At 42.6% G+C, this 7,630-nt stretch overlaps 1 protein-coding gene across 5 annotated transcripts in view; it reads right to left on the bottom strand.

Moving 5' to 3' along the window:
* LOC142467257 (zinc finger protein 10-like) overlaps positions 1-6,964 on the bottom strand; it is an 82,255-nt gene extending 75,291 nt beyond the window's left edge. For 2 of the 5 annotated variants that reach the window (XM_075572718.1, XM_075572722.1), the window contains exon 1: positions 6,435-6,964. The gene's annotated coding sequence lies outside the window, so the exon portion shown is untranslated. The other 3 variants (XM_075572720.1, XM_075572717.1, XM_075572721.1) reach the window with 3 other exon arrangements.
* Positions 6,965-7,630: the final 666 nt, after the last annotated feature.

Below are 7,630 nucleotides of genomic sequence, written 5' to 3'. Positions count from 1 at the left end.
CACCAACATGCAGAGTCAACGTCAAGAAGGCAGAGGGTTTAGATGGAAACTGACCCCCAACCACAAGTCCTAAAGCCTATTGCAGTAAGAGTAGAGATGGGAAACATTTTCAATGGATCAGTCTCAAAAAGGCAGATTCCAGGGGGGGTTTCAGCCACTGAAAATCCGCAGAATGATTTTGATTTTCAAAATATCTGTTGCGGATGAGTGAGAGACCAGGAGCTCAAAACTATTCTGTGACATTGATACTACACAGCTGCTTTAGCTCACACTGCTAGAGCTGCTGTCCTGAAAAGCAGAGGTTATGGGTTCCTATACCAATACTCCCTTCCTCACAAGGTGCGTTAGGATCATCAATATGGGTCTTATGGAAATCCTTTTAGGAAGTGAGCAATTTAAATATACTTTGTATATTTTTTAGTTACATAGTAGATGAGGTTGAAAAAAGACGTATGTCCATCAAGTTCAACCTATACTAAATTTAGACAACAGATACTTTATCCTATATCTATACTTACTTATTGATCCAGAGGAAGGCAAACAAAAAACCCAGTGTCATATCATCCAATTATATCTCATAAGGGGAAAAATAAATTCCTTCCTGACTCCAAGAATTGTCAGCCGGCTTAATCCCTGGATCAACATCCTTCCCATGTTTACTTCTTTGGTATATACCTTTCCCTTTCTAAAAAGCTATTCAACCTTTTTTGAACAAGTCTATTGTATCTGCCATCACAGTCTCCATGGGTAATGAATTCCACATTTTAACTGCCCTTACTGTAAAGAACCCTTTCCTTTTGTTGGTGAAATCTCCTTTCCTCCAACCTTAAGGGATGGCCCCGAGTCCTTTGTACTGCCCTTGGGATGAATAGTTCATTTGAAAGCTCCTTGTATTGTCCCCGAATATATTTGTATATAGTTATCATATCCCATCTTAGACTCTTCTTTACTAATGTAAATAAATCTGATTTAGCTAGCCTCTCCTCCTAAATTAGATTATCCATCCCCTTTATTAACTAGTTCCATAATATCTTTTCAAAGGAGTGGTGCCCAAAATTGTACTCCATATTCAAGGTGTGGTCTTACTAATGCTTTGTAAATGGGCATAATTATGTTTACTTCCCTTCCATCCATTGCCTGTTTAATGCAAGATAAGATCTTGTTTGCCTTTGCAGCTACTGCATGACATTGGGCACTATTGCTAAGCATCCTGTCTACAAGCACTCCTAAATCCTTTTCCATCAATGATTCCCCAAATTTATCCCCATTTAAATTTGTAAGTCGCCTGTTTATTCTTGCATCCCAAATGCATAACCTTACATTTATCTGTATTAAACCTCATCTGCCATTTACCTGCCCACGTTTCCAGTCTCTCCAAGTCCTTCTGAAGAGAAATTACACCCTGCTCTGATTCTACTACCTTACACAATTTAGTATCATCAGCAAAGATGGACTATGCTCTCAATGCCAACCTCAAGGTCATTAATATTAATATTTTATTAGCATATCTAAGGCCGAGTCCATGGTGCAGGCGCGTGTACGACGGAGCATATGGCCTCGCATGCGCCTGTCTGCCGAGCGATCTGTGGACTACAGATCCTCACAACAGGGAGGCGTGTCGAAGGCATGGCCAATGACGTCACGGAGTTGGTTCTCCCTCATTGGGCAAACCGCTCACGTGACCCGGCCATCGCAAGAGAAAGTAAAAAAAAAACTGTCTCGCGAAAAAACAGCCGCACTGTCACGCACATGCGCACTGAGGACGTTCCCATAGACCTCAATGTGTCTGATCGAGCCCCGCTCGCGCTCAGCATGGACGCGGCGGCCTAAGTTGTACTGCTTTTTGAGCACAGTCTGTCCGTGTGTTATTTGGAGGGATGCTTGAGGGGATAGATACATGGTGCTTAGGACTCTACTAAAATAGATTGAGCTCTCTACCCCTCCCCAGCAAACCCCGTATTTCAGGGTCTGAGCTAAACATATTTTTCAAAGTCCGCAGGTGGATTTAGTATAACATTTGATAACGGATTTCACAAAAGCAGAGCGAAACAAATCTGATGGTGAGTCTCCGCTCAAATATTTTAGTGCCCAATCTGCCTCCGGATTTCCATGGGCATATCGGATTTGAGATTTTTGCCCATCTCTAAGTATGAATACACCAGCATCAAAAAGCAGTTCAGCACTTTCAAATGGAAGAAAGGAATCAAACTGGGGTTTCAGTAGCTAAGTGTTAAAGTAGCATAGAGTGCACTGCAGATTTGAGCAAAGTGTCCTATTACAAATTATAGTTACTTTTGATGTCAACTCAGCATAGACTGGACTTCCATGACAATAGTCTGTTAAAAACCATATTCAACTTGCTCATCACAAGCAAACTACATATTTCCCCACCAGAAATGGTCAGGGTGAAATCATTAACAGTATATGAACTTATTTCATTGGAAACTTCAAAAGGAAGACAAAGATATTTCTGTGAACCATCATGTCATCTATCTTGAATACTCGTGTTGGTCCCCTTAAAAGGTACCATAAGTTACGTGTCTAAAACTTATCCAGGACAAATATGGCTTCTACAACTTAAAACTGAAACTACAAAACTGAAGACACTTTTAAAATGCAATATTTACTAATGCAGCATCAAAATGGACGCTTCCTTTCCAAATAACTACATTCCTAGTTAGATTATTTAGATTCTTAAACATTATTGGGGGCTGTCCATTAAACAAAACTCTTTATTCTAACTGCCTCATAGACCCAAACAGAAAAAACAAACCCCCACTGTGCTCTATGGTTATTACCATGAATAAGCTGAGTTTAGTTTGCTACTCAGTGGGGCCTCAGTAGTAATAGAAGAGAAAGGAACCCTAGTTGATGCACACTACTCTACTGAATCAAAATAAATAACTTTTATTAGAATAAACGTAAAACACAGAGATGCCAAGTGTCCACTTTCAAGGCATTGAGCATGTCCCACTGGGACACCGTGGGGGGGGGGGGGGGATCTAGACAATGCCTTATTAAGAAGGGAAGCGAGGTGGATCTTCATGTTGAGAACACAGTCCCCAAATGGATTTAATGAGGATTTAAACTACTCTGCGTTTCTGTAATAGAGTGTTCATGACGTGCTTACAATAAATCATTCTATCATCCAGGGTACTGAGCTCCCAGTACATAAGAACATCATGACTGACATAAATTCAGTTTAAATATAGCAGTCGGTGCCATTTCGACTTTACTTTTTGAATAACTAATTCATTGAGCTTGAATCCAACAATAAACTACTTTTGATTAGGCTCTGCAGTACCTATACGTAGCAAAGGTTAAATCTTTGTTTGCTACATGTGCCATCATATCTAGTATCAATTAGTTTCAGCACTATGTGAAGTCATTAGCCTTTTAACCATTATTGGGTATTTACCCATTTTTTAAGTATGGGGTATCTCTGACAAAAAACGAAATACCAGTATGTTTACCTGAATGCGGATTGGCTGTGAGCCTCACGCCGGTCGGCGGGTTAACTCCCACCCGATGACGCAAGTGGTATCACTATGACAACCGCGGGTAATAAAAAGCTGGCTATTGCAGGGAACCACCCACCCCCGAAGTAGTTCCGTGTCACAGGAACGAAACGCGCGTCGGGATGACGTCAGCAGCGAGACCAACATACAGCTGTTCGGTCTTTCTCCGATTAGCACAGTGTACTGTTTAAGTACTCGATGAAGATGTGGGCCATACGTGAATCCCACTAGCTAGAATGAGGGCTCTGTGGTAATGTCAGATGATTTGCAGCAATCACCAGCCAGCTTCTGTACATGCCAAGCACTCAGTGTCTCCATAAAGAGGGAGCCCAGTAATAGTTACACACAGCAGTGTTTTTCAAGTGCGGTATTCTGAGACTGCATGTTGTGACTTATCTGGCATGTACACAGAGCATTATCTCTGTTAACCCTTGTATGGTTCTGATCATTAAAAGCCATATCCAACTGGGTTGAATGTTGATTTCATTAAGTGAAGTGATATGCTGGCAATAGCAGTGAATAGTAATCTGCGGTTTGTTTGTATGGTATATACTGATGGCTTCAGTAAATGAGGGATAGCAACAAACAAAATATAGCCTAAAGCAGCATACCCTTCATGACACTGCAGAGCACCTATACATTTCTAGTTTATAGCCTCCCTATGTGTTTACCACCTAGACATATGCACCTTAGCAGATAGCAAGCAATTTTCTGCACAACTTCAGGGGCTATCTTAACCAGACCCAACCATTGGCACCACAGATATACATTATCAATTATCCAAGCCTAGATAATTCATTGATATTGGGTCTGAATGCACACCCCAGATCATAGTCACTTGATCGTTCAGTTTAGCAAGGCTAGATTTCCTGACTGTCACGACACTCTGACAACCTTTCAGGTCGATCATTGCTACTTCAGATATACAGGCATAACCTGGTTTAAGGACACTCACTTTAAGTACACTCGCGAGTAAGGACATATCGCCCAATAGGCAAACGGCAGCCAGCGCATGCGCCTGTCAGCAAGTCCTGAACAGCAATACCGGCTCCCTACCTGTGCGCAAGCGGGGAGACTATAGAGCCTGTTACAAATGTGTTATTTACATCAGTTATGCACTTATATGATTATTGCAGTACAGTACATGCATCAATAAGTGGAAAAAGGTAGTGCTTCACTTTAAGTACATTCTCGCTTTACATACATGCTCTGGACCCATTGCGTACGTTAATGCGGGGTATGCCTGTATATACTTGAAGTAACACTTAGGAGTTATTAAGGAGCATTTATAGTCCTATGTATGGTTACATCAGAGGCATTTCTTGCATTACACCGTGGTAACATATCCATTTAAGTCCAAACCTTTAGATAGAAGCCTACACATTAACATCCAAAGTTAATTAACTAAGATATATTCTTTTTGTTAGGCTCTGTATGGTGATTACACCAGACAACATTTGAATTAGAGGGTAGCCTTCAAAGTTAAGCTACCGGGAGCGCTCATATTGGGTTTTAAATAGATGTTTTTGCGTTTTACGTTTATTCTAATAAAAGTTATTTATTTTGATTCAGTAGAGTAGGGTGCATCAACTAGGGCTCCTTTCTCTCCTATTACCACTGTACATGCTTTGTCCCTGATGGCACCTCTCTAGTAAGTTAGTTTATTAAAGCTGAGCTGGGATCTCCCTTCCTCTCTCTACAGGGGCCTCAGTAGCACACAAAACAACTAAAAAAAATATGCTAGTGCTCTGCGGATTATAGGTACCTGTGTGTTTTATTAAGGACGCTTGAGTACTAGGTGGAGTGAATTAAATATTAGCAAATGAAAAAAACAGGAGCAATGGCAATAGTTTTTTTTTTGCATAAGTGAAGTTTGTAAGTCCTTTTTAGTTTAAACAGAGTTTTTTCAAACTTGTATACATTTGAAGACCTTGGAGACCACAACAGGACAGTGAGAGAAAGGCACAAACCACAACCTTGGGCTAACACAAAAAGCTCAGATGTGGGCACAGCATTGTAAGCAAAGTTGAGACCACTAACTGACCCTAAAATATTAAGGCCACCAATTGACAAGGCACTAACCCCAAACAACAAGACACTGACCCTACGCTGAGAAGGCAAACAAGAAAAAGAGGCACTTATTCCACACACCAGTAAAAATGCACTGACCCTTTACCGGGGCCACCAATAAGTCACTGAGCACTCTATTAATGAGCTAACATAAAGGAGGCACTGACCTGGTAAACCAATAATTAGGCATGACCAGGCATGGACCCCTGAAAATGAAGCATGGACCACTCAACCAGGGCCACCCAAAACATGAGCTTGCATAAGTTAAAAAGACAAACCTGGGTACAGAAACAGGACATCAATTGTTCAGACAAAAGAGACAGCAACCGATTCCAGCAACAAGACAAAGCAGCCCCTCACCTCCTGGTCGCTCCTCGCCTAATTCACCGCTATGCACCATCCTGACTTGCGTTCTTCTCAAGGATGTCTTCTCTCTACCCCCTTTGTATCTAAAGCCCCTCCCACCTTAAACCTTTATCACTGACTGCCCCTCACCTCTATAATGCCCTTCCCTTCAGCACCCTCTCTATCCACCTTTAAGACCCACCTTAAGACATACTTGCTTAAAGAGCATATGAGTAGCAGCGTGGCTAATACTATACACATGATACATGAAGCTTGGCCCCCTGCAGACGCACTTACCAGATCGCCCTACTACGGTCTCTGTACGTTCTCCCCACCAATTAGATTGTAAGCTCCTCGGGGCAGGGACTCCTCTTCCTAAATGTTACTTTTATGTCTGAATCACTTATTCCCATGACCTGTTATTTATATGATTGCCGCGTATTACTACTGTGAAGCGCTATGTACATTAATGGCGCTATATAAAGACATACAATACACTACCTCCTGGCCGCTCCTCACCTCCTGGGCCCTGGATCACACAAAGGATATCAGTGTTATGAGCCAGCACAGGAACCTGGGGCAGGATCTGCTGCCTTGTGACCCTCCTTATTCAGCAAGTATTTGGGTCACTCTCTGGTGCTGCAAACATCCATTGTAGGCCCCTGTCCCCCAGTCATAGAGACATAATATACATGTGTGTGTGTGTGTGTGTGTGTGTGTGTGTGTGTATATATATATATATGTATATGTATATATATATATATTTATATCTAGTATCTTCTTCACTCTCTCTCCTTATTGATGTCAGTTCCTTCTATGCAAGTGCCACACAACGTTCAGCTAAACGTACACGTTGTGTGTATGTATACGTGTGTGCGTGCATGTACATATATATAATACATAAAGCACTGTGACCCGCTATGTGTAATATGAAGGGAGGGGGTTGAACGGTTCCATTTCTCAGTCTGCTACGCTCTCTGTATTGTTGTTTGCAGAGAGACCCCCTTGGACAGGAAACGGAAGCGAAGATTACACACACCCCCGCCCCTCATCCAATAGTCGTTTCGGGAATCCTGAATGATGTACGTGCGGACCAATCAAACGTCACTACTGCTTTTCTCGGACCGCCCTCCTCCCCTCGCGCGGTTCAGACTGTGCCGTGCGCGAGTGCCGCGCGCAGCTGCAGGGCAAAGATGAAGTTTACAGTAGCAACCAATCGGATCATGACTATGGAAGACGTCACAAAAGCGGGGCGGAATTAGGAGGTCCTCCCAATTATACTGAGATTGATGACAGCAATTGCGTAAGGAGGCGGGGCCACATTGACTGCCATTGGTAATGAATGACAGCAAGAACAACGAATTAACAGCAGGGATTGGATTTTTGTAACCAATCACAGTAATGGGACGGGCTATCATCAATGGGGCTTTTTAAAGGATGTAATTGTAAATCCGACCGACTTCACTCTAAATAGATAACTCGGCGGCCATTTCTCATGTGGGCAAAAGCTTCTAGGTGTGAAGTCAGCGAGTGTTAGAAGCCAGCGGGTGTTAGAAGCCAGCGGGTGTTAGAAGTCACCGGGTGTTAGAAGCCAGCGGGTGTTAGAAGTCACCGGGTGTTAGAAGCCAGCGGGTGTTAGAAGCCAGCGGGTGTTAGAAGTCACCGGGTGTTAGAAGCCAGCGGGTGTTAGAAGCCAG

Source organism: Ascaphus truei, chromosome 16 (assembly GCF_040206685.1).
Source record: "Ascaphus truei isolate aAscTru1 chromosome 16, aAscTru1.hap1, whole genome shotgun sequence".
NCBI classification, from domain to species: Eukaryota; Metazoa; Chordata; class Amphibia; order Anura; family Ascaphidae; genus Ascaphus; species Ascaphus truei.
This window is presented reverse-complemented; position numbering and strand designations above follow the sequence as displayed.